General features: G+C 40.1%; 1 protein-coding gene across 1 annotated transcript in view; it reads left to right on the plus strand.

Moving 5' to 3' along the window:
• Positions 1 to 27,282, plus strand: part of NHS (NHS actin remodeling regulator) — a 360,638-nt gene that overhangs the window by 192,868 nt on the left and 140,488 nt on the right. The gene's annotated exons all lie outside the window — the stretch shown is intronic.

Below are 27,282 nucleotides of genomic sequence, written 5' to 3' on the forward strand. Positions count from 1 at the left end.
TTGCCTAACAAAGGAAAGGTACAAAATCCTTTCAAATTAAACTTAAATATAATAAAATAATTTAAAACTAAAACAAATAGAAAAGAACAAAATGTGTAAACAGTAAATTAAACATTTTCTTTAGTGCAACTTCCAAATTATGCCCGGGACGTAGATGTAGATGGCAATGTAGACTGGGTTGAAAGGTTTTTGGTCTTTAAAACATCACCTTCAGTGGGAACAGTGTTGTTGGTCTCCTTTTTAGCTAATGCTCTGATACTGTGCTCTCCAGGGGCGTGTCTCCCTCCATCACCACGATAACGTGTCTCCACATTCCCAGGGTGATGTCGGGGGACGCGTCCGCGGGCATGACAAGGAGCCTCTGGAAGATGGAGAGGTTGTTCCTTCTACTGAATGGGGATATAAATCCGCCCACTCAGAAGAAGGAGCTGTGGCCATGTTTCCCGACGTTGCCATGTTAACACTGCTGCTGGTGAAGGAGCGGAGGGGAGAGCAAGAGAACCCTCCGCTCTTTCAGCTCCGCGGGCCCAATAGAACAGCCAAACGGGTCAGATCCGGCCCGCAGGCCTTAGTTTGCCCACGGCTGGCCTAGATTATTATGATGGATCCATTAAATTTCTCATGGACCTATCTTGAGAAAAGGTTATGATAGATACACAAAGAAATGAAGATGACCTCTGGAGATGCCAGCAATCTGGAACCTCCATGCTTCATTTTCCTAAGGTTACTGACACTCCACTATTTAAATTTTAAGTTCAATCTTCTTCATTTTGATTAGATTAAATGCCTCTTACATTATGTGACTAAATCAGGCAATGAAATATGATGAATATCTTAAACAGGCTTAGATTAAAACATCTATATGCTGTTAGTCACCCAAATTTCAAAATTTGGTCTAATGTGAATTAAATATAATTCCAACCTCAATTTTTCATAATAATACAAAGTCGCCCCCAAATTGTCAACACCTCAGAAGTCACTCACATTTGACATTGGAAGGTGTTCCTGGCTTATTAGCTGACATGCTGAAAGTTGGCTTCAAATACTATAATGTAGAAATGCAGGAATTCACTCAGGTGGAGTTAGAAACCTATCTACATTTTCCTTATCCTATCTTCTCTCTCTTCCTCCAGCTTCTCTACAACATTAATCTCTTTCCATGTCCTCATCTCTAAAAAGGGGTGTGAGTGGAGGGTTAAATTCGAGTATTTCTAAGACTCTTGCAGTATTACAGTTCTGCAATTTAATGTAATATACATGTCCTGATATAACTTTCAGCTCTTCATTCATTTAACAAACTTGTTAGAGCACAAATTAAGTGCTATTGTGCTATTCACAAAAGATTTTAAAAAATGAATGAGATACCATTTTTAGCCTAGAAATGACATAATATGTCTGCTAAATATACAATATGCACTTCATAAATGCTGTTGAAGGAGTACAAAGTTGAGGTTATAACAGCTCTATTGAATGATACTATGATTAATGATGCTTTTTAATTTTGCCAACATTTAATATCCCATGTTAAAGATTTTTGTCATTTTCCAGTTGTTGTAAATAATAAGAGAAGTGTATATACCCAATAACTATGAAGAATGCTCCCACACACATAGGCCCAGAAAGGTTACATACCTCATCAAGGCTACATCCCAGCATTCAATTGGTTGATAGTTAAGAGCATAGGTTGGGTTCAAATTCTGGCTCTGCCACTCATAGGTTGAATGACCTTGGGCACGTTATTTAACTTCTCTGTGTCTTAGTTTCCTCCTCTGTAACTTGGGACTAGAAGAGTAACTCATTGCATATGATATGTGGATTAAGTGAGTTCCTACAGGTCGAAATGCTCAGAGGGTAAATATAATATAGTTTCATATTTAGTAACAGATGTTAGCAACTAGAAGTCAGGCTGAAATGCTTTCTGACATACAACAGAAAATCAATTGGTGTTATGGAATAATCAAAACTGGTAGTATAGCCAGTTCTTAGCTCTGTCTGTCCAATATATTTCATGAGTAAATTGTATCTCTGCCAAAAAAGAAAAACCTACTTACAACCTTACAACTTGCCTGGCACATGGTAAGTGTTCAATAGGTGTTAGCTATTTTCTCACTGTTTCCATTTTCGACAATGTTGGAGATGGTGTCTTAAGAACATCTTTGGAGCCCAGACATAATGCTTCCATCTCACCCCCACTGTGTGTGTGTGTGTGTGTGTGTGTGTGTGTGTGTGTGTGTGTGTGTGAGACAGAGAGAGAGAGAGAGAGAGAGAGAGAGAGAGAGAGAGAGAGAGAGAGAGAATATGTGGCGAACGTGTGTGTGTGTGTGCCCGTGATTGCCAGTGGATAAGAAGGTGTATGCTAGTCACAAATCAAATAATTCATTCAGTAAAGTATCTCAGCCAAAAGTTCAATTGCAGGAAATCAAATTCAGAGCTGTAAGCCTGGTGAAATTCAAATTCCTTTTAAACCTTTATTGCCATTTCTAGGCAAGAAACATTTCCCCTGATCCGATTGTCTTGGCCAGGAAATCTTGCATTTTACAAGTAAAAAGTGAAAAAATAATTTGCAGTACATGACACAATTTACAGTTAGCTTCTCAGGAATGTGTGTCATGTTTTAAACTTGAGTAGGTTGATATTCTGCAAACATCCCAGTGCTTCATATTTATAGAGTGCTTTATTTTAGAGAGTTAACAATGAATGAGAAAAAGTGGAACTTTCTGCAAGCATTTTTTCCTTTTTTTTTTTTTGTCTTGGTGCTATTTTGATTTGGAAGCTGTTTCTCCTTTTTCAAGCACCATAGAATTCACTTGTCTCCCTCTCTGTTTTTCCCCAAAGGAGATACTTCAATTGCTTTCATTGATTAGGAGAAAAAAAATCTAAATAGCAGGCAAACAGGCTAATGAGAGACAGGCTGATGTGACAACTAAGAAAGAGCGAAACCAATTACCCCTCTTCATGTAGGTATATCGGGTTCAGAAGGAAACAGAGTAGAGAACTGTCACAGACCTTGTGGGTGCCCCACCCCTATCCCCTAGGCCCACCCTGAGGTCACCTGTAGCTAGGCAAACAATCTGCTACACACCTACAGCCTATCTCTCCTTCTGAGGACTTTCTCTGGACTGTAGGAGTGTACTCCACAACCTCCCCAACACACCCCACTACCCCAACATACCCCACAATCTCAACCAAGAAGTCGAAGATTTGGAGGAAGAATACCCCACACCCCTCCTTGATCTCTCATGGGACAATCCTGAATGTGTTCTACACTCTCTCAGAGGGTCCCCAGCAAGATCCAGCTCTGATGGCTCACAGTGACTTACATTGGCTTCCTTCCCTTCCCTGTCTCACCCTCCCCTCCCCCACAAGCATACTCTTGCTGTCCTTTCTAAAATCACCCCTTGCACCCAAATTATCCCTTCAGGGCCTGCTTTTTGGAGCCAAAACAGGACAAGATCCTAAAAGTATTTACACAGTTATATTCCCTATCCTACTCCTCCTCCCCACGTTGTCTTAGTGCTGGAATAAAAGATGGGAAAATGATATAATATATAGCTATACTAGGATTCCATTTATTGGAGCAATTTTTATGCTATAAATTGTACGATTCTCTTTTAAGTTCTCGAAGCTAACATTTATTTGGCTGCTAATTTTCTTAATTCATTAAACAAATATTTATTCAGCAGTTACTATGTACCACATACTATTCTGGGTTCTGGCATTATATTACTGAGCCAAGCAGACAGATCCCCGCACCTCATGGTGATGGCATTCTAGTGGGAGGAGATACACCATAAACAATAAATGTAAGGAATATATACTAGTAAAATATATGTATGTTAGAAAGTGACAAATATACTATAGACCAAAGAAATGAAGCTAAGCAAGGGGCATCAGCAGTGGGAGGTGGGGGGGAGGGGCTGGTTGCACTTTTAACTCTGGTTGTCAGTAGCTTTTCTGCCTCCTGCAGGGGGAAGGTGGTAGAGCTTGATTCTATAATGGGCTGCCCCCACCAGATAACCTCCCTCTCCCTCCTCATTTTCCAAATCAGTCTCCAAGGAGAAGCTAATGCTATTAATAGTCACTAAGGACAGGAAACAAATGTCTGTCTTCTCTCCAGTTGCAATTTTTTGCCCACATTAAGTTTGTTACTCATATCTGGAGCCTGGCTAACAGAAGTAAATGTTCAATGAATGATGCATGCATGTCAGGATCTACCTCCCTGTTTGAAGTCCAGTTGAACTTTAATGACCAACCTTGCCAGAGCCACGACCACTGGGGCAGAAAGAGCAGGGAGGAAATTGGAGAGCATGCCTATTTAAATTTTCCTGTAATTAAAAATGAAGCTTAATCATTAGTTTCAAGGGCATGGGGTGGCTCACATGCACAGTGGAGAAATACGAGTTTCACCTTCTCTTGCCTACTGGGACCATGCAGACAATACTGGAACAAAGGACTAGTCTTAAAGGTGAAACTTTAGATGAGGTTACCAGGGAGATAGAGAGCAGGGGCAATTTTAATATCCAGTGTTATTATTCAGACAATATTATTCCCCAGAGAGGAGTGAAAGCATGCAAAGAGAATTGGGCAAAGTCAATGGTTGGGAAGGAAGGTGGAAAGCCAGTGTTGGGGGAAGGAATAGGCACTTACACCAAAAGGCTGACATAGAGAGGCAACCCAGAGACGTGAAGAGAGACTGGAGGTGGGGAGAGAAGCAAACGAGGCCACCTTGGAGGGTGTTCTGGGCATTGGGACCACTGGCCATGAAGTGAACTGAAGGAAGGAGTACAAGTCAAAGACACACATTTGAATTTTGTTGGAATTGACTAATAATTCAAAAAAGTAAAATGAGAGATTGTCTGTGTCTGGGTTATCCTCTCCTTTGTGATTTCTGTGGAATTGCTTGGGGGAAAGACAGGGTGATCTGGTTTTCGGAATTAATGGGTTAATTAGGCAATTGGGATTTCTTGCTTTCTTGGGCTGCCTCTCACCTTCCCCTCTCTTGGTGACTTGAGACTGATGAAGGCAAGATTTCTTGTGAACGTTTGGGATGAAACACTTTGTCAGGAAAACAAGCAAATAAATTTGACAGCTGCTTGATGTAGGACAGTCATTAAATTTTCAAGAATGTAGGTCTTCTATTATTTAGTGACGTTAATCTCCCTCCCAAAATAGAAAAAAGGGGGTTCCAGAATTACAGAGAGAGGAAGTTGTGTTTGCTCTGCTGAAAGTTGCCAAGGGCCCCCACCCCCCACTCCCTTTCTTCATGGGACTACTGAGCTAGGCCAGTCAGGCCAGCACATGTCAATAATTTGGTTGGGTTTTCAGGGGTTGATATTTAGGCCTTGTTTTCATTCAGTTCCCTTATGTGCTTCCCCTTTTCTCTTCCATTGCCTGTTCTTTTGGCTATTACCCATTTTTTAGACCCACCATGGGGGAAATGTGATGAAGAAATAAAAAATCAGCTATTTATTTTGCTGCTTGGGTGTTTCTGGGAAGAAGATTTGATATGAAGTGAAGTTGAAATGCTGGCCAAAAGGAGATTTTAGAAAATTCTGTGGCTTTTTTGTGCCCTGTTACTTAGGAGGGATGACTAAGAATTGATGTAGTTCTTTTACAAGAAAGGCTGGAATACCACAGGGTATTGAATTTTAAAAAAAGGTTGTATAGCAATATTCCCTCTTGACTCTATGCTAGCCTAAAAGTGAGATTGGATGTACAATAGTGGAGGAGGTGGGGGTTGATAAGAATTGTTTTTCTGGTGGCTTTGAGAGGAAGAGAGAGACCTTTTTGTGCTAGCACCACCCGGACATAGAAGAAGATGGCATTCTCCCTGAGCCTGCCAGGACACAATCGGACTCTGCACAGAGAAACCTCCTGGGTACACTGTCTGTTTTCCCACTGTCTAGATGGTGTTGCTAAATGAATACAGTGGTAGCTAAGGGCTCAAAGGTGAATCCTGCCTCTGCAATTTTTTTCACTGCATGGCTTAGGTAAAGTCAGTCTCTGCATACCTAAGTTTCCTCTTCTACAAATAAACCCGTCATAAAAGTGTGTGCCCACAGGCAGACACACACACCCATTCACGTATGTACACTAGTGATAGCTGCCAGGTTAGGAAGGGCTATAGTTGTGAGTCTTAGGTAACTTGGTCAGGATCATCTTGGCATCAAGACCATGCCTTGACTCCCACTAGGACCACATGCCAAACTATTAATTGAGTCACTAGTCTTCCTATTATAGATCAGGGTTTAATTGCTCTAGATAGCATCTGAACATTTTATAGCCTTTGAAATTGAACATAGGCTGTTTATTCATGCCATTCAGAGACCTGTTCTCCAATGATATTCCACAGCTAATTTAGCCATGAGTAATATTTAAGAAATATTAATTGGGTACATACTACATGATTCTAGGTTTTGGAGAAGATATAGCAGGTTGCTAATTAGATAAGCTCCCTCACTGCATAGAGCTTATATTCTAGGGAAGAGAGGTAGACAGTAAATTATGTCAGTGGTGGTGAATATCAGGAATGCTGTGGAAAATATATCACAAATCCATTGTTGAACATGTAAATGCCTCCAAATTCATTCATCCATTTATTCAGCAGGTAATTGATGGAGCAGTTGAGGATGTAAAAAGCTGCCTGACTTCCAGGTGTTTACACAAATCACTCTCTTTCCCCTTCTCCCTAAATGAGGCATCATGTGTTCAACGGAATAATCTGGGACAGTTAATTTTGAGCCAAACTCATTCAGCATAGCAATGTCTGCCAGGCATGGCCACCCAGACAAATTATTTCCGGCAAAGGAATTACACAAATGCATTTTGTGGGCCTAGAGTTGAACTGGCAGTTGGAGGAGGAACTTCCAGCACATATGGGACTCCAAAAAGAAATGAGGGTAAGTTCATGTTTGCACTGCCCCAGCCTGCCCCTCTTTGTGTTCAGGCCAGAGGTGGCCACAAATTATTGTAGGATTTCCCTGTATAGTTTTCTTTGTTGGATTTGACTTGGGAAAATGCATCTCTAGTGAGGATTCTTTGCTATTTAGTGAGTTGTAAGTTGACTCTCACTGACTTTTCAGAACAATATTCAGGTAAAAGTATATTAAGGCCATTTCCAAATGGAAGTTATTGATCCAATTATGCAGATGGATATGGCAACCAGCAGGTGTCCCTGATTCTTCTTTCTCTCTCTTTGTTTTCTGAGAGAGTTGGAAGTTGGCACAGAGTAGGCCCTGATCAAAATGGATAAGTCAGTCGCTGAGACAGGCTGTTCTGTGTCTGTTGTAAGAAGACAAGAAGCTTTCCTTTTGAGGGGATGATGGGCAGTAAGGAAAGGTGGGGCTGTCGAGTTTTCTAGATGCTCTGATTTGAAAATCAGGGACTCAAAGGAAGTCTGTCCTTCCTGAGTAATTGCATCCTGAAACTGTTGCACTTCCTCTGGGTTGCGACTTTCACCCCAGCCAGGCTTGGAGGAGGGAGGACAAAGGAGAGGCCACCCTCCTCCAGGGAGGGAGGAAATAAGTGTGCAGTGTTGGGTAGGCAGCCCACAGGCTGCTCCATGTGGCTGCTTCTCCTCTTGGGCAGAGGATCTGGGTGTCATTTCCTCCTTTTCTCTTGTGAGATGCCTTTGTGGGCCTCTCACTGGTCTTTGGTGTACATAAGGTGGCTGCCACACAAAGCTCTGTTTTGCAAAAGGAGGTGGCACCAAAGGCAAACATTGAGTCTGGAAATAATTCATGAATTTTATTCAGCTGCTCTGATCTTGTAATGTGAACAAAGCTTATTAGACTGGAGGCTACTAGTGTAGAATTGGAGGTATTGATTTATCAAGAACCAGAAAAAGAGTAACGCTGAGAGTACTGAGGAAATGCTTAAAGTGCTTCTGAAAATTCAGCATTTTAAGCTTCCCCAGTCACTTAGGGTCCTTACTTTCAAATACCTCTTCACCAATAAACAGGCAACTGCCCTAGGATACTTTCCTGCATGGTATTTGGTTGACCTGGCTTCAACATTTAAAGATGGAAAACTGCTTTTTAAAATTATATTTTATATTTGTCACTAATATAAGAACTTACTATTTTTTTTTCATTTAATCTGAATTAGGCTCACTTTACAGTTTGGCTACATATTTTTAATTAAAAAATATAACAGTTATATGCTTGTGTAAAAAATAATAATGATAAAACACAATGTATGCAATTTTTAAAAAGTGTAAAGTAGCCCCCCTCCAGCTATTCCCCGAAGTTAAACATTATTTATTGCTCAGTTGTGTGTGCTTGGTCAGGACACCTAACTTCTCCATGCTTTAGTTTCTTCATCTATAAAATGGAGACAATATTAGTACTTATCTCACAAGGTTGTTGTGAAGATTTAGTATAATGTCTGATGTATATTCTGGCTATACCAATTTTAGCTGTGGTTGTCAGCAATATGCACCATTTCTATAAATCAGTGTTACCTTTGAATGTTTTCTAGATTCATAGATCTTTAAGGTTATGGTGAGGTCTCAGTAAGCAGCATTTTCACTCAGGATAGGGCCTATGTCAGTGAAGAAGCCTGGCCTTCTATTTGGTTTTCTCTAGTGAGATCCTGTATGGTTCGGTTTCTTTATGGCTTCTAAAAAACACTAAACTTTCTTGAGTAGAAGGTGAGGGGAATTGGGGCCTGACAGATAAAGTTATTCCTTCCCTTTCAAGATCCTAGTGCCTTAATATGGGTGCTATCACCCAGAGGAGGTTCTACTTCCTGGTAATACGGTGGGAGATTTATGGCCAAAAGACTAGTGCAGACTGACTTAAATAGAAAGAAGAGGGAATCACAGTCTCATACTAGAAGAGCTGATGGAAAATTAATTGGGGTTTTAATTTTCTTTTTTAAATGAAGTGTGTGGGGGAAGCTATTTTATTTATTTTTACTATTGCACTATGAAAACCATAAAAGTATATCTGTTTGTTTGTATGTATGCAGAAAGAAGAAACGAGAAGAACCTCTAAGCCATCTGACAAAAGGCAAGACTAGACTGGAGATGATTTTTTTGTCTCTCTTAAAAACCAACGGTATTTGTTATCAGGTGATTTAAAAAGTCCAGTGAAGGAGTCAGAGAACTTGTCTCCTTATCCTGATTCTGCCATGTGTGGCCTAGAAGAAGTTACTTAACCTCTCTGTGCCCAAGGTATCTTATCTACTTAAGAAAATGAGGTTATTTCTACCCTATATAGCTATTTTGAGGAGAATCAGAAGTGTAATAGTAGGTTACATGGTCACATTGTTGGGTGAATGTTAGGCATATCTGTCCATTCTATGCCGTAGGCTTTCTTAACCATGTGTAGAGCTCTGAGTGTGCAAACTGAGCACAGCTACAAGTGCATTAGAAGACAAACTGCTGCTCTCATGGGACTTAGAACCAAAGAGAACCAAAGCATATGTGTAAAAGTGGCTTGAACACTTATTAAGGAAAATAATAACATTTAAGCCACCACAAGAGCATTTAATAATCCTACATAATAAAAGAGAAACATGCAAATTGACCATCACTCCGCTACGCCCATAGCCAAGCAGAATGAGTATGCAAATTAACCCAACAAAGATGGGGGTTAATTTGCATATGCAGGCGCAGAGCGGTGTAAAGCCTGCTATAAGGGGAAGGGGAGCAGCAGAGGGAGCTACTGGAGTGGTGCTCCAGACAGAAGCAAGGACTTGCCGGCTCCCGGGCAGGTGCGAGTGAAGCCAGGGTCCTATTCTTGCACGAATATCATGCAACGGGCCTCTAGTACTGTAATAAGATAGATGCTTGAGAGAAAATGTGGCTGAACCCACACAGAGTTGACAGGGTGGCAGGATACCTTGTCAGTTGCTTGTGGGTAGAGATCAAGTTCCCAATTTTCGCACAAGACCCCCTGGTCACTTCTGTGAGCAAACTCAACCCTTGATATCTGAGAATACCCCTAATGTCGCTTGACTCCTGGTAGTACTTGAATCCATGACTCTCTCAGACCACCCCTCTAATCAACCTTGCCTTTATATCAGGACTTGGGACTTAGTCACAGCTGGGCTGTGATGCCATAAACCAACTGGCTGAAACATCAGTGAGAAGCACGGATACCACTGTTCAATGGCCAAGATGGCAAAGTAGTTCTGAAGTAAATCTCCTTGCTATGCTATAGGATCTACACAGTCTCTTTTCTAAGCTCTCTGAAGTTGACAGGGTAGGAAATAATATCAAGATTTTTCTCTTATGCCCTAACCGGTTTGGCTCGATCATCGGCCTGCGGACTCAAGGGTCCTAGGTTCGATTCCGGTCATGTACCTTGGTTGCGGGCACGTCCCCAGTGGGGAGTGTGCAGGAGGCAGCTGAATCAATGTTTCTCTCTCATCGATGTTTCTAACTCTCTATCCCTCTCCTTTCCTCTCTGTGGAAAATCAATAAAATATATTTTTAAAAAAAGATTTTTCTCTTAACTTCCTAAGTGACTTGCCTAGAGTTACACTGTTTAATTGAATTGTGAGAGGTGGGGAGCCTTAAAATTTGATTTCCTAGTACCCAAGTCAGAGTTGCTATAGTAAGTTGGACTTTCTATGGCAATATACAAATACATTGACATATATTAACTTATTGATTAATTAATTTATGCAGCAACTACAAATCTACATTAGAGCATGCACATTTCTTCATGTAATAACAAAGATGAAATGCCTTTCAGGTAATTCTTTAGCTTCTTCCAAAAACAAACTACCAAACTGGTAACATCCAATTAGTTGGAGTCAATTAGCTGCCTCAGTTAGTTGAACCGAGCAGTGTAAAAATCATGTAACATCACTGAGCACAATGTGTTCCCTCCCTTCTTCACCAGGTCTGCTGCTTTGGGGTGGGGGCTAGAACCTCTAGGTTTAAGACCAGCAAAAATTAGTTCTTTAGCCACTTACTAAAAGCGAGTCTTCTGTGCAGTGCCTTTCTGGCTGAAGCCAATGGTCCACTAAATCTGCTTGGAAACTGATTTGTTAATTATTCTTTTCCTTGTGTGACATTTTTCAAGATAAACTTACATGGGCCAGCCTCCTAGAAAACCTTTTAAAATGCTAATTGTGCAATTGTGAAAATAATGTAAAAATAAGTCATGTGGTGCAGTCAGTACCTGACTAATTAACAAGCAGTAAATGAACCCTTGCCTAACAAATTCTGTACTAGACTGTGTGAATGGCAGAAATCTTCATGGAGGCATAGTTGGAAGAGATTGGTTTTAAGTAAATAGGTTCTTATAGAAACTGGTCAGTGGTAATCAAGAATTATTGGTTATAGCTCTATCTTTTACTAAAATTGAACATTGTTGGTGAATTCTATTCAGGGAATATTTATTGAGCTCTTCTAGGACTCTGTGTAGGCCTGAGGAACAAGGACACAGACATGAATTAAATACAAAGGATGCCCTTGAAAGTTAATAGTCTAGTGAAAGACAAAGGCAAGTAATCAAAGAGAGCTATAGTATACTTTTGACTGCAAGGACCAGAATACCCAATTAATATGGCTTAAGTGATAAAGATATTTAATTATCTTACAAAAGATAATGTCTGAAGGTAAACTCTAGGGCCAGTTCAGTAGCTCAGCAATATCTTTTACACCAGGCTTTTCGTATTCTTTTGCTTTGCCATCCTCATTATGTTGGCTTTTTGTCCTTAGGCTTGTTGCCCTCATGGTTGCAATATGATTGTCTTGCTCTAAGAATCATATTCTCAAATGACAGAGTTCACAAGCAGTAAGCAAGGAGGGATGGTAGAAGATCATGTCCACTTTTGGTGACACCTAGATGCAAGGGGTGGGGTAGGGAATGTGCCTGGAAATACAGTTTGGCTGCCCAAAGACTTTCCATCCTCAATTCAGTCCCTATGATCCCTATGGAAGGGATTAAAAAATTGTTGGGCAATTAGACATCTCTGCCACATAATATAAAAAGCGTTCATTTTACAAGTACAGATGCATACAGAATTCAAAGACAATTAATTCTGCCTTGAAAAATGATGGGAGGTTTTGTAGAGGATCTGACATTTTAGCTGAGTCACCAGGTAGAGGGAGAAGAGAAATCCAAACAGGAAACCCGCTGTGCAAAGCCATAGAGACATGAAAGAGCTTGTCGGATTCTTGTGCTGGTTGTATTTTCTTGCTCTCTTTCTCCCATCTTTTGGTAGAACTGCCGTATCTAGCAAGTCATTTAACTCCTTAAGGTCTATAAAAATAAGACAGTTTGATTCTGTGGTTGTGAAAAGGTCTCCAAGGTTCTCTCATTCACTCCCTATCTACCTTCAAAGGTTTAAGTAAATATTAATAGGCAGTCTCACATTTCTTATATGGATAGCAAAGAAGTTCTTTAATCTTATCTCCTCTATATAAATACATTTAAAAATATGTCAGAGAGTCAATGTGGTATCATAGGCAGAGCATGAAATTAGGGATCATGGATACGAATTTGAAGCCAAACTTTGTCACTTACTTGCTGTGTGACCTTGAGAATATACTTAAGATCTCTATGCCTCAGCTTCCTCATCTGTAAAATGGAGATTGTGGTATTTATCTTTCAAGATTCTTTGGAAGCCTTAGTTGTAATTGTTTTTAAACATGTAGTACAGTGCTGGATACTTATTAGGTTCTCAAACAATTCACAAATGAAGAAATAAAAATGCCCAATACACAAAGTTTTAAATATTCAGCAAGAAATAACTGTGTGTGTGTGTATCAAATAGGCAAATATTTTTTCCTTTCATTTAATTATTTTTTCTTTAAAAATATTTATTGTTGATGTGAAGAAATGGGCAAAGATTTTTAAAATGTAAACATTTATGCTAGGTGGATAATCAATGATATGAGCATAGGGTATAATTAGTATAAAGTTGCTCATCCTGGTGCTATTTGAAATAAAAAGTATTGGAATCAACACAAATGGTCAACAATAGATAATTCATTAAATGAACTAAGCTTCATTCAGATATTTTAATGTTACCTAGATGTTAATAATCAAGTTCTTGAAAGATATTTGATGATGCGAGGGAAATGGCCATGATATAATATCCCTGTAAAAAGTTAATCTATAAGACACTATATATAACATGATCCAAGTTTTGTATAAGTAAATCAATATCATGCTTAAAAAACTGGATGGAAGGTAAAACATGAAAATGTGAAAATTATTATCTCTGGGTACTGCAAAAACTTGGGGCTTTTATTTTCTTCTATGCTGCTCTGAATTCTCCAAATTGTCTTGCATTGCACATGGAATGACATGGAAAAACAGTTTTAAAATTATGAGAAAATATCAGGTTAGAAAAATTATCCCCCAAATCAGAATATATTGACTCCAACTATATAAGAATATCCACACATTCTTCCCCTATCCCCCCAAAAAAGGAAATTGGAAGGAAATATGTCTAAATTTATCAGTGATTTTCTCTGGATGTGGAATGATGGATTGTTGCCATTTTCTTCATTATACTAGTTTGTATTTTCCAACTTTTCCATGATTAGCATATATTATTTTTATGAGCAGAAAAAGAAAATTACCACCAAATAAAACATATAAAAAAAGATTCTTGAATACTGTGTGGATAACTGCCAATAAAACAAGTAAGTTTGAGGGCTCAGGCTTTTCTGTTCCACAGCTGGGAAGTCATTTGACCAATATGGGAACCTGGTACCCGTGTTCATCTTCTGTCTTGAATACACAAAGTCCCACATTCTAAAAGCAGGGTGACAAGGCCAGAGTTACTGTTGATGGGGCAGATGAGTGAATTTTGCTGGTATAAAATTTCTAATAGAACCTGTGCTCCAGGCTGCAGGGCCTGAAGGGCAACCTGCCTTTTTTTAAAAAAAAAATTTGTGCTTAGTGATCCAGTAGGTGCCTCTGGCTGGATGCATGGAGCTCTCTGGTGGCCAAGAGGTGTTAACACAGTAAGTTTTGCACTCCCAGAAGGAAACCCAAGGTTGACTTGCCAAACCAGGATGTTCAGAAACTACTATATACTTGCAGATTGTGTCAAGTCCTTACAATGGGTAGGGAAACATCTGTCTTCACTATTCCCATAGTATTTCCTATGAAGAAGGAATACTTCATATCTGCCAGATAGAATAGATACCTCTCTGCCTCATGCCTATGTCAAAGTCACTTAGTTTTGTGATAACTTATTGATTAAATTGGGTGAGGTGTGCCAACTAATGTGTGAGCCCTGATTACATTGCTTGTTTCACAAATCCATGCTGTATGAAATTGCGCTTGGTGGTTGTTTTTTAAGTGGGTCTTCATAAGATCATAGAATGTTAGAGCTGGAAGGAGCCTTAGAAACAGAGAGACTGAGCTCCAATTAAAGAAATTACTCATTACTGGCTGATCCAGGTATGTAACATATTCCAGTCTTAAGACTTTTGTCCAGCAAGCTCCAACATTTCCCTCAGGTTGCCTTTATCTGGATTGGTTGGCTTAAAACCAAAGCTAAGGCTCCAGACTCTCATTGTCTCTGGGTAGACTTGTGTTTATCTGTGTTTGAATCACACTATGATTCTGTGAATCTGAAATAGGGTGAACAGCCAGTGTGTGTGTGTGTGTGTGTGTGTGTGTGTGTGTGTGTGTGTGTATGTATGTAACTTTGTGCAGTCATACATATATGTATCACTATATTTCTGTGAATCTCTATCATTCCTTTTGGGCAAATTCCACACAGTAAACCATATCATAAATTCCTCAAAGGTGATCTTCTATGCCTTTTGTATTCTAATATAAAACTTTCTAAAAGTGTTGGAACCATTGGCATAATTCACGTTATTTTCTTTGTAGGCCATGAATGAAAACAATGTTTGAATCATTTAGGTCCTGAGATTTAGAACTTTTTTTATAGGATATTGTTTTAGACTTAATGTTTGCATAGGCACTGGCTTTTAGAGAGGCCTGAAGATTAGTAGAAACTTACCCCTGGGTGTTATAGAATGTTCCATTGAGAGGAGGAAAAGGAATTAAGAGGAGGAAAAGGAACAACTTGTACCCCCCCCCCCCAACTGTCAGGTCAGGTATTGGGTTATATACTTATTTTTTTCTGAAACAAAAGTGCTTTGGTTTCTGTTTCTCTCTAACATCATCTCAATAATCACCAAGGTAGCTTTGTGATGGCACCTTAGAACTTTGGTGGGCATTTGGAAGTCTAAGGATATAGATTAAAATGATCTCTACAGTCTATTCCATCAAATTTGTTCATTTTGATAACAATTTTTTTATTTTTTAAAAAGAGAAATATACATAAGAAATGATAATTTAAGGGGCCTTGGGAAGCCCAGTGCTAGGAAAAAAGAAGGAACCAGTATGGTGAGAGGTCTTGGAGCCAGACCTGTGAGGTTTAATTTTTGGCATTGCCAATATGGGAGGGTGGAAGTGGATAGTGGATGGGGATGTGAATAGGGCAGATGGGCCCTAGATGGGTATTGTGCATGTGTGATGTGTATGTGGGAGTTTCATTGTAAAGTTCTATCTACGCTGGGGTAAGTTAGAAATTCTCCATAAGACCCTAAACTACCCATACCCCAAATATAATCATATTGGAACATTTGGGCCAAGATCATTCAACAAATAAGTGGCAGAGATAAACAACATACATAATACAAGACATAATTATTAAAAGACCATAACACAAAGGTTATAATGAGCACAGACTTTGAGGTAGGACATGGATTCAAGTCAATTATCTTACTCCATTTGTAACCCTGGGCAAGTCACTGATCTTCCGTTTCCTCAGCTATAAAATGAGGAAACAGCACCCACCTTCCAGATTTGTTGGGACCATTTGAAATTAATATATGTCAAGCACCTAAAAATACATGGCCTTAGTAGGCATTTATCAAAGTGATTCCTGCTATTTAAATTAATATTCTAAGTGGATTAAGAATCCCAGTGAGCAGTGGGCTCACTGGGAGAGGACAGGTTTGGGAGCAGCCATTCACTTTGTCCTAAGGAAAGCAGGAACTCTCAGGTCACACACGAAGGTCAAAATGAGCAGTTACAATTTCTTGGAATTTAATGATTTGGTAGCCTCTTCCAGGCTGCAATAACAACTATATGGAGAGAATTTCCCATCAAATGCCAAGAGATACCTGGTTATTTCATTGGATGGGAGTGTAAGAATCCACACAGGAAGGACTTCTAAAATAAATGACTTCTCAGTGTAGAACTGATCCCCAAGTCTCCTGCTTCTTCTTCTATCCAGATGTTCCTGGATTCCCAGGGGAAGAGGCATGCAGCTTTCATCAGCAATCATCTGTGAGCTTCTTACATGGAATCTGTATCTAATTTACTTCTATATCTCCAGTGCATGGCTCACAAAGAAGACTAAGGTGTTTTTTTTTTTATGGATGGGTAGATGGATGGATGGATGGGTGGGTGGGTGGATGTGGAAACTGAGTTGAGGCAGAATACCGATGTATCTCTGTGTGTTAATAATATAATTTTATTTTTCAGTTTTGTTATATCTTGTGTATCTTTTTACAGCATTCCCAGTAACTGTATACCAGATAGTCTACCACTTGGCATCTATTGTGTACTAGGTAGGGTATCAGTGAACACCTAGTTTTTATATTTTAATCCTCACAACACTCTATGAGGGAGGCTTTATTAATACCATTTTACAGATGCAGAAATACATGCTCAGAATAGTTGAAGAATTTGTTCAAGTTCACAAGCCATATAAGTCCATGCTCCTTTCCTGTACCTCATGCAATGCAAGCATACTTATAGTAAAAAACAACACTATTCATACCAGTATAGAAGTGAGGAAGAAAGTCACTAACTCAAATACATTTCTCAGAGACAGATAGTGACTGGTCAAAGAAAATCCAGGGGAAGAAGGGGAGTCTTCACTTGGATATGCATTGAATGGTGAGTGGCAGATGAGGGAGGGCATGATCATTGGAGGGTGGAAAAAGGTACCAGGCAATCTTATACTCTCAGTCTTCTCCAAATGTAACTCAGTCACTGATTGGAAAGAGTGAGGTGGGTTACTCTACCTACATTCTTCTTGGGATCAAGCTACCGCACTTGTCCACATGGGCAACCTCTGCCAACAAATTCTCAGGCAAACTGGAGACAGTGAAGAAATACCAAATGTCTGTCCTTTGTTCAGGTTCAGAAAGAAAGCAGAATAGGAGCAGAAACTGAGACATTGATTATTGTGTACCTGTTTCACTGAGGGAGTGCTCTCAGGAGAAGGGGAGTAAGGGAAGCAGGATAGGTCAAGGAGAAAAGATCTCAGCATGTTTATGGTCTTAGCTAGACATTGGCTTCAGCCTCTTCTCATATGAGCAGGTATTGCACCACAGAGTTTATCTCACCTTAAAGCAAGTACTAGCCTTTTGTATCACTGTATCAATCAGTCATTAGTTATGGACTGCCTCTTGGGAAGGGGGCATCACCTTCTGGGCTAGGTATCTCCCACTGACCAAAGGCAATTCTCCAGAGAAAGGATGAGCTGTGAGCTGCCATTAGCAGCCAACACTCATAGCAGCTGGGGAAGGGGATTCCAGCCCAGTTAAGGGATCTGGGTTGGGCATTGACAGCATCCAATATACCCACCAATCTCCTGAATATTTTCCTGCTGGCATGGAGTGTACACAGAATTTCTGCAGGTGTTTTGGCCACTTCTCAAGGGAATGAAGACTGACTTGGATGGAGATAGTCCACCTAGAAGTTCATTCTTTGATCTTGGAGGAAAGGGGGTACCAAGCAAGGATCCTTCCTATGAGCCTTCCAGTCTAGAGACTTTTCCCACTCACTCTTTGCTGGCCATATGCTGCTGGGATACCCACTCTGAGTCAGTCTAAATTTAATGTTCTTGGTGAAGTGTAGCTTATGGTTTTTACTTTAATGGTATTTATCATTCACAATTGTCTTTGATGTAGGACAGCCAATGTCATGACATCTAGATTTTATTTTCTGTCTTCTATGCCCATGTTTTATTTTTCCTCTTAGTTTCGATATTCCCTATATTCCTGCTAAATGCCTGTCCAATATTCCCCTCTCCAATCCTGTTAATACTTAACCTGTCAATGTTTTGTTGGGTGAAGAATAATGAAAAAGCAATCAAGTTGGCTTTGAGTGCTAAGGGAGTGAAAACTGGTTTTATGTCTAATTTGAGACATTCCTAAGAGTGTGCCTTTCCTTTATGGCCATGATTGAAAGAAACCAAGAATGTAGGCTTTTTAAATTGCCTGTAGAACTTAAGGATTAGTCATAGGATTGTGTTGAAATTATTCAATCCCCAGAAAAAAAGTGATTAACATTTAACTTTCTTAATGGGCAATTACTCAACAGCTATGCCAGTGGGTAAATATTTACTCATCATCTATTCCAAAGTGTAAATGCTAACTTGAGTCAAACAGTTACTTGTGTTGGTTCTTTAATAATGGAAAATTGAATTTTATGTAGCTCTGAGAACTACAATTTCCCGCCAAGTTAAAACTGACTAAAGGATGTTCAGAGCCCTGAGGCGAGCTTAAATTACACATAATTTACTCACCTACTACCCTCCTCCCAAAATCCCCAAAATACTGAAGATTTGTTGTACTTACCACTATTCATTGAAATCTGGCAGCCCCAAATCTCACACAGTCAAATATAATAAATCAACTCAGTTTCTCAGTCTATAGGTCTGTGTCAGCCTCTGTTTACCACAAAACTGCCTGTTTCTTGTCATTATGGATGCAAGTCAGGGAATAGGCAAAGCCAAGATTCTGGATAGCTTGTTCTTTGTAATGCACTTGTAATTGTTCCGCCTTAGAATGGGAAGAATGGCTTGGGATAACTTGTCCAGCTTGGAGGGACATGGCAGCTTCCAGTCTCTTTGCTTGTATATGTCTACACTGTACCCAATGGGATTAATTCAAATATTCCAAACATGCACACATGGACACGCAGAGCATATGGCCTGAAGACTCAGTTAAGGGAATTATGGACACCATTTCTAAAAATTGCAGTTCATTGTCCTGCTGGCATGGCTCAGTGGTTGAGCATTGATCTATGAACCAGGAGGTCATGGTTCGATTCCCGGTCAGGGCACATGCCTGGGTTGCAGGCTCGATCGATCCCCAGTGTGGGGTGTGCAGGAGGCAGGTGATCAATGATTCTCTCTTATCGTTTTTGTTTCTATCTCTCTTTCCCTCTCGCTTCCTCATTGAAATCAATAAAAATATTTTAAAAAAATAAAAATTGTAGTTCACTTTCAACAAGTACATTTTGATCAATAGGCAGGAAATCAGTTGAAAGTTGAAACATGAACCAAAATTAGAGGTTGAGAATCAGGACATATGATTTTGATGCGGTATGGCCTACTACACAGAAAGGTCAATGATGTATGCACAGGGAACCACTGAGAGAGGACTGGAGTGTCCAGACTTGTAGAAAGAATTCAGGAGTCTGGAACTTGGTGTATTAGTCAGGGTATGCTAACTGTTGTACTAATTAATCAAGGTTTATTTCTTGCTCATGTCACATTCCAAGGGGGCTGTGTTCATGCAGACATTCCAAGACCCAAACTCCTTCCATTTTTGGCTTCACTGTCTCCTGGGACTTTCTAGTCCTTGCCTCCTGATCTACTATATCCAGCTAGCAGAAGAGGCAAAAAAGAGCATGAAGGATAGCATGGGAAGTTTTGTAGGGCCACCCATATTCTGGCCAGAACTGTCATATGAACCCACAAACATGCAGGGGAGACTGGGGAGTCTGTGTGCTAAAGATGTAAAGGCAAATGGTTTTGTGTTAAACTAGCCAGTCTGCCACATATGGCTTCAAGAACTTGAGACCATTTGTCTAAAAAAAGTGGGGGGCGGGGGAAGGTGTAGGGAGTATACTCATTTGGAAGAGAGCTGGAGAAACAGCAAAAAAGACAGCAGGCAAAGAAACTATTAAAACCTAGTGGAGTACTCCAGGAGAGGTACCAAGTTAGAGTAGATTCACTTACACTCATAATAAGAGATAAAAATTGTCCTCATTTGGGTTTATTTTGTTCAGGCACAGGCTTTAGAGAGTGAGTTCAACTTACTAAAGCAAAGGATTAGATGAGAGGGAAATGTGCTTTGATTGAGGACCCAGCTGTGTCAGAAAGTAACTGGGAGAGGAAGAGCAGGTGGAGCTCCACTGTGAGCACCTGATTGTGGCAGACTCTGGAGGTGGGCTGTCAAAGGAGAGGCTCCTCGAGCTCCTCATTCACTAGGAATGTTCAGGGAAGAACAAACTTGACTGAGAGTAGGTGCTGAAATGTGCATAGACTGATTTCTGGAAATGTAGGACAATACTGCTCTCTTTTCTCTCTTTATTTCTTTTCCTATCTGCGAATGCAGTCCTGTCCCAGTCAGCTCTTTTTTGGAGGAGACCTGTGATGGAAGGGAAAGTCTGGCAAGGGTGTAGGGCCTGCCCTACCCAGCAGGTAGCATCAGGGGCCTCCAGCCTGGCACAGGGCCTGGTGTAGTTCCTAACTGGATCGTGCTCTCCCGCCCCAGCAATTCCCACAGGCTCTCTGGGGTGGACTTTTTTTTGTGGCAGTTTCTGGCAGTCCCAAATGTGGCTTGTTGTCAAGTCTCTGGACCAGTGCCCAGGAGCCTGTTGGAAGTCCAGATTCCCAGTCAAGAAGAACAGAATTAAATGGCCAAGTGCCAAGATATTATTTTCCCTCATAATCAAGAACTCTGCTTAGGAAATAAGTTCAACTACTTTATTTCCTTAACTCTTTTTTAAATCCCCTTTAGAGTGGTGATCGTTAAAAGGCTTTTTTAAGTGCATCTCCGCCCCCCCCTCCCCCAAGAAAACTTTTAGTTAGCAAACACTTATATGGTACTTCCTCTGGGCCTTACGCTATTCTAAGTGTTGTACAGATAATAACTTACTTGATACAACAATCCCATGATATAGGTGCCATTATTATTCCTACTTAACAGATGAGGATGTAGAGGTAAGAAAGACTTACTGGTTTACCCACACTCATGCAGCTTATACATGGTATACCTGGAATTTGAACCAAGGCCATCCAGTTTCAGTTTGTGTTTGTAACTCTACTAAGCTGACTTTTTATATGTTCTTTCCCTCAAAGAAAACATGGGTTGCTTTTGTAAAATGGTATAACATACATACAGAAAAATACAAAAACTCAATGAGTTTTCAGTAAACACACCCAAGTACCCAATTCCTAACCCAAACAGAACACCACCAGTCCCAGAGGAGCCCCTTCACCTCTACTCTGACCTCAAGCATAACCCCTATCCTGACTTTTATCAGCATGGATTAGTTTGAACTGTTTTTTGAGTTATACACAAATAGAATCATACAGTATGCTTTCTTGTGTGTCTGATTTATTTTCCTCTGTATCACCTTTATTGTTTAATACAGTTCAAGTTTATTTGTTCTTAATTGCTGTATAGTATCTCAATTTTTGAACATTTCACAATTGATTAATGCACTTTATTATTATTTTTTATTTTTTTAAAATATATTTTATTGATTTTTTACAGAGAGGAAGAGAGAGGGATAGAGAGTTAGAAACATCGATCAGCCGCCTCCTGCACACTCCCCACTGGGGATATGCCCGCAACCAAGGTACATGCCCTTGACCGGAATCGAACCTGGGACCCTTCAGTCCCCAGGCCGACGCTCTATCCACTGAGCCAAACCGGCCTCGGCGTGCACTTTATTATTGATGGATGTTTTGCTACTATCCAGTTTGGGATGGTATGAATAGTGCTGCTATGTACACATTTTTTGGTGAACTCATGGACAGAAATATAGCCTATTTTTTGGAAGATTTTTAGACTTAGAAAAATTGTGAAGATAGTATGGAGAGCTCCCATATACCCCACACCCAGTTTCCCCTATAATTAATACCTTATATTATCGTGGTACATTTGTTGAAATGAATGAACCGATATTGATACCTTATCATTCATGTTAAACAGCAAACACACCTGAGAAATGAATAACAGTGTTAATTTTTTCTCCCTTTGTCAAATTGAGGGCTATTAGGTGATTGCTTCAGTGCGATTATTCAAATGGACCAGGGGTTGGTTGATGACTCTAAACCAGCAATTTTCAACCTTTTTCATCTTGTGGCACATATCAACTAATTACTAAAATTCTGCAGCACACCAAAAAAATACTATATTTTTTACCAATCTGACAAAAAAAATAGGTATAATTTTGATTCATTCACACTGGATGGCTATTGTTGTGTTGGCTTGTCACTTTTTTATTTGACACTTTAAGGGAAAAGAGGTCAATGCCACTTACTAAATAGTCAGGTATTGCATATTTAAAAATAGTTGTGGCACGCCAGTGTGCCTCTCACACAGCTTATAAGTTGAAAATCATTGCTCTAATGCTTGTTAAAGTCAAACCCACCAGATGATGCAGGAAGTAGGTGCCTGGTGTAAACCTCTAGAATCATCGTCCTTGATCAGGGATTCTCCAAATGTGGCCCAAAGAAGCACACTGGGCCCTAACTGGTTTGGCTCAGTGGCAGGGGTCCTCAAACTTTTTAAACAGGGGGCCAGTTCACTGTCCCTCAGACCGTTGGAGGGCCGGACTATAGTTTAAAAAAAAACTATGAACAAATTCCTATGCGCACTGCGGGCCCGGGATGAGTCGGCTGCTAAGCAGGACAGGCAGCGGCACCTGGTGGGCCGGATAAATGTCCTCGGCGGGCCGCATGTGGCCCGTGGGCCGTAGTTTGAGGACGCCTGGAGAGCGTCAGCCTGCAGACTGAAGGGTCCCAGGTTCGATTCATGTCAAGGGCATGTACCTTGGTTGCGGGCACATCCCCACTAGGGGGTGTGCAAGAGGCAGCTGATCAATGTTTCTCTCTCATTGATGTTTCTAACTCTCTATCCCTCTCTCTTCCACTCTGTGAAAAATCAATAAAATATATTTTAAAAAAAGAAGCACACTAGGCTCCTGTTAAAATGCCAGCTCTTGGGCCCCATGTCACACTAAGAATCAAAACCTCTGGGGATGGAGGCCAAGAGTGTCTCTTAAATCCTGATAACCTGTGTTCTAGACATAGAAAAGCAAGCCCAGTAAGTTATGCCTGTAATATTTTAAATCCAGGGGCATCTCATTTTCTGAACTGGGCATCTAGTACTAAGACACTTGTTTAGTTAACGTTGTACTTTCATAAAATAAAGGCTCCTCGGCAAAACGACAGTCTGTTTATACCAGAGTCCTAAGGAGAATGACTCTTGAATTAGGTTTCCCAAGACCTTGACTAAAAGAGATCGCACTGGAAAACATAAATGATGCAGCTGGTCCCTAGTGGGTAAGGAAGCTGAGACAAAGAGCGAGTTAGGGCTCTTGATCCCCTTGGAATCTCAAAAGGAACTTGAATGTCAAAGAGGGTGTGGAGCACAGCAGGAAAAGATCAGTGTGTAAAATATTCCAATGGCAAATTCCAGGAAAGCAGCGGTCAGAGCTAAATGGGACAAGAGACAATACACATTAATTTAAGACAACGCCATCAATTTAGTGGCATGTTTATTGAAATAGCCCTCGTGTTCTTAAAAAAAGCACTGGGGTACAGACCTCTGAAATCCCTGCAGGAAACTACAAATTCCTGGGAGGGAGCAGCAACCCCAATCCTGACTTTAATAACAAAAGGCAATTATTTTTAGTATTTTCCAGTAGATCTCAGCTGTCTGGTATTGTCAGACTCTATTCATGGAGAGGTGGAATTTAGAAAGAGTGAAATGAGTGAATGGAGAGGGGAGGAGAAAGGAAGGAATGGAGGTAGGGGATAAAAGAGGGAAAGAGAGAAAAAATGAGAGTATGAGTGGGAGCTTACAAGTTTTTTATTATAATAAAAAAATAAGAATCCAAACCTTTGGGGATGGAGGCCAAAAGTGTCTCTTAAATCTTGATGCCTTGTGTTCTAGACAGGTATATTATCTGGCATGAGTACCAGTCATCAAATAATAAATGCCAAGATCAAACCTCGAGAAACAAATAGAGGGACTCTAAAACAAGCAATTTGTCAGTCTGGTTTGAGGATACAGGGAAGTGTGAAGAAACTAGAGAGAAAGTAGGTCAATGATAAATTCTTGTGGAAACACCTGGGATACCATTGTGGGATCTAGTGTTGTAACTAATTAAGAGGTGGTAAAACCTTGGGAGGTGGTGGCAGGCCTTGGAAGAGAGGAAGGGTATAGAATTTTTCAAGCTCCTTGGAAAACCCAAACTTGTAGACTCAACAGATCTGATGGATGAATAGCTTGGTGAAGTAGAGCAATAGGCCCCCTGTCCCTTGCCAATTAGGTTTTGAAAAATCATGGAGAAGTGGGAAGGTTGTTAAGTGGAGACATGACGCTCCAGAGCATTTGTATTTCATGGGTGGGGGGCGGGGGCGGGCAGGTAGAAAGCACAATATTGACAATTACAGGCCAGAAAACAAACTTTAGTTCCCTATCAAAATAAAGAATAAACAGAGAAGGAAAATACTAAAAGATCCCAAGCATGGCAGAATTGTTTACAATGGGCAGCTTATACATCTTAAATTAAGATAAATGGATTTGATGATGGAAAAGAACAGTTGTCCTAAAATTACATAATTATTGGATGAGGAAGGAGAACATTATGTCTAGAACTTTAAAAGATGTTTCTATAGGTCTTAGTAAATCTTGCTTAAAAACTCATTGAATTTGCCTGCACACTAGCAATCTCAGATTTTTAAGTGGTTTAAGGAGCATAGTCTGCAAATGATAACACAAATATTTCAGCCTGGGAGGATCACAACTTCTTGTTTTTTTAAAGGGTTTGCTGTTAACTGGTGCTTCAACTGACCTCACCCTCATATTTTGGGAAAAGAGCAACAAGCCAAAAGCTCTTTTTAGCACTGAGAGAGATCAGCTTCTTTAACATAAAAGGAGATTTAAACTCAGAAGCGTTAAGTCACTGTTTAAAGTAACAAAGCTTATTTAAAAACACAAATCAAGTATCCAACTGCTGTTATTTAAATTTGAGAGTTGCTTTCCATTGGTTCTCATATAAATTGGACTTTAAATTGCAAATGTGAGGTACCCCTGCAAGACAGGTAGGAAGCAGGACCAGAAACCAAGTCCCCTGGGGAGTTCATAGCTATTGGCTAGGACAGCAAACACAATTCCCCCTTCTGAATAATGAAAGCTAGGATTCCTAAGTAACTGATCACACACACACCTAGAGAATGAAACCTATGTGATTCATAAGGTGTTCCTTGATGCACTAAGGGGTAATCTCAAAATTTTAGAGTCTTCCCAGGAAAGCAATCTAAATACTGAGAATTGGTAAGAGAGAGAAGGGATGAAGAGCACAGCTTTCTTCCACTGGGCCTTTGGTCTTTGGTGGTAACTAAAGATGCCTCCTGTCATTCATTAGAAACTGGGTTCAGGTAGGCCTCTGTGGAAGAAAAGGCAAATTGCTCAACTGGAGATGGCCTAGTCTTTTAAGAAAGTAGACTCTGTGTGGTGAGACACTACTAGAGAAAGGTAGTGTATTTGCTACAGATTAGAGATGTCCTGGTGAGGTATCTATGGGCTTGCATGAAAATGATATGGAGTGGCCTAGCATGGATGCTATAAGTTCCCTGCTGCTTACTAAGCATGTCAGCTTTTACCTTTCTCTCTCTGCGAACAGTGTTTAAGGAAAGAAAAAAGTTCAAACAGAAAACTCTTTACATTTCTTTAAGTGTGGTCTCTTCTGTGTTTTGGTGGGGGGGGGGGGGCGTTTAGAACATAAGGCTATTTGGCAACAACCCAGCTACTGTTAACATGACAAACTGATTAAACTTTTAATTTCCATTCTTACATACATTTGCACATATACTTACATTTCTTTTCTGAGGAATTTAGCAACAGTGATTGCAGACTTGGGGGTTTAAATCAAGATAAAATATTTTCTTTCTTTCTGAAGAGCAGGATACAAGAAATATGTTGGCAAAGTGCCAGAATAGTCTCAGACAAAACATGCTGGCTTCATTTGGGGACACTGAATTGATACTTGTAACCATTTCAAACTTCTCTCCAAGATATTTCAGAGCTCAGAAAATAGAACAAAAGGAATTTGCTTTCTTTTTTTTCTCTTTCCAGAGTCCATAGCTTCTCACGAATGTCTGCCAAACCTACTATACAGTTAGACATTTATTCAGTCATTCACATTCCCATTATTAATGACTCAAACAAAGAACATAATAAAATATATTTATAAATCCTAAAAGATATTTTTGTGACTTCACACCATGGCTCAACACCATCCTAATGTTACTTCTTTCATGGCCAAGTCATTAAGCCTCTTTAGTTCTAACTCTGATTGGCACCCAAAACTAGAGTGAAAGTGAGAGGGACACATTTTAATACTAGAAATTTTTTTTCTCAAACCCCTGGGACCCATGGCCCAAGAGGAGAAAAAATGGCTTGGTTTCAATCACATCTCAGAGAAGACTGTAGACTCCTTGAGGGCCATGAATTTGCCTCTTCAATCACCTATTATCTCTACCCCACAGCATCCTACTCCAGGACCTTAAGAATGTCACTTAGACAATATTTGTGACCTGATAATGAAATTTCTTATATAAAAGGCCCGTGGCCGTCACGTAGTAACACCATCACATCCAAACGAGCAGCGGCTCTTGCGGCGGGTGGGTGGGGCACGAGCTACTAGCAGCAGAGAGCTATGAGCGGTGATGGGTGGGGCAGCCAGCTGAGGCAAGCAGAAGCAAGCTACTCGTGCATGATTTCAAGTGCGCTGGGCCTCTAGTATTGTTAATATTATTTTAATAATCGAGTTAAAAGATATTGGTCAAGTTAACAATAGTGTACAAATGTAAGATAACACATTTTATGTATGTACAAATATATGTTCATAAATATATCTCCAGATATGGGATATTTATATCAAGTGAAAGACATGTGATGGGTACATTGTTTTAGTTAAGTGTATCTGTGGGTTCCTCGGGATATTGGTAGGCCATTAGTAGGTCACACATCCACATATCTGTGGTCAAGAAGGTATGAGAAAATTGGATGAGTTTTTTAAAAAGTGTTTATTGCAGAACCTATCAGAGCCTTTAATATTCTGAAGTACAATGTGACTCTCTAAAAGACAGTAAATATGAAGTAGTTCCCAAATTCATTTGACTATAGAACTCTAGTAATGCATCTGTCTTGGGTTCTAAGAAACACATTGTTAGGAGATGCTATTTTAGAAATCAACTTTCTGCAAGAGTGATCCTTTCCAGAGTAGGCAGGCTATGCCT

Source organism: Plecotus auritus, assembly GCF_963455305.1.
Source record: "Plecotus auritus genome assembly, chromosome: X".
NCBI lineage: Eukaryota > Metazoa > Chordata > Mammalia > Chiroptera > Vespertilionidae > Plecotus > Plecotus auritus.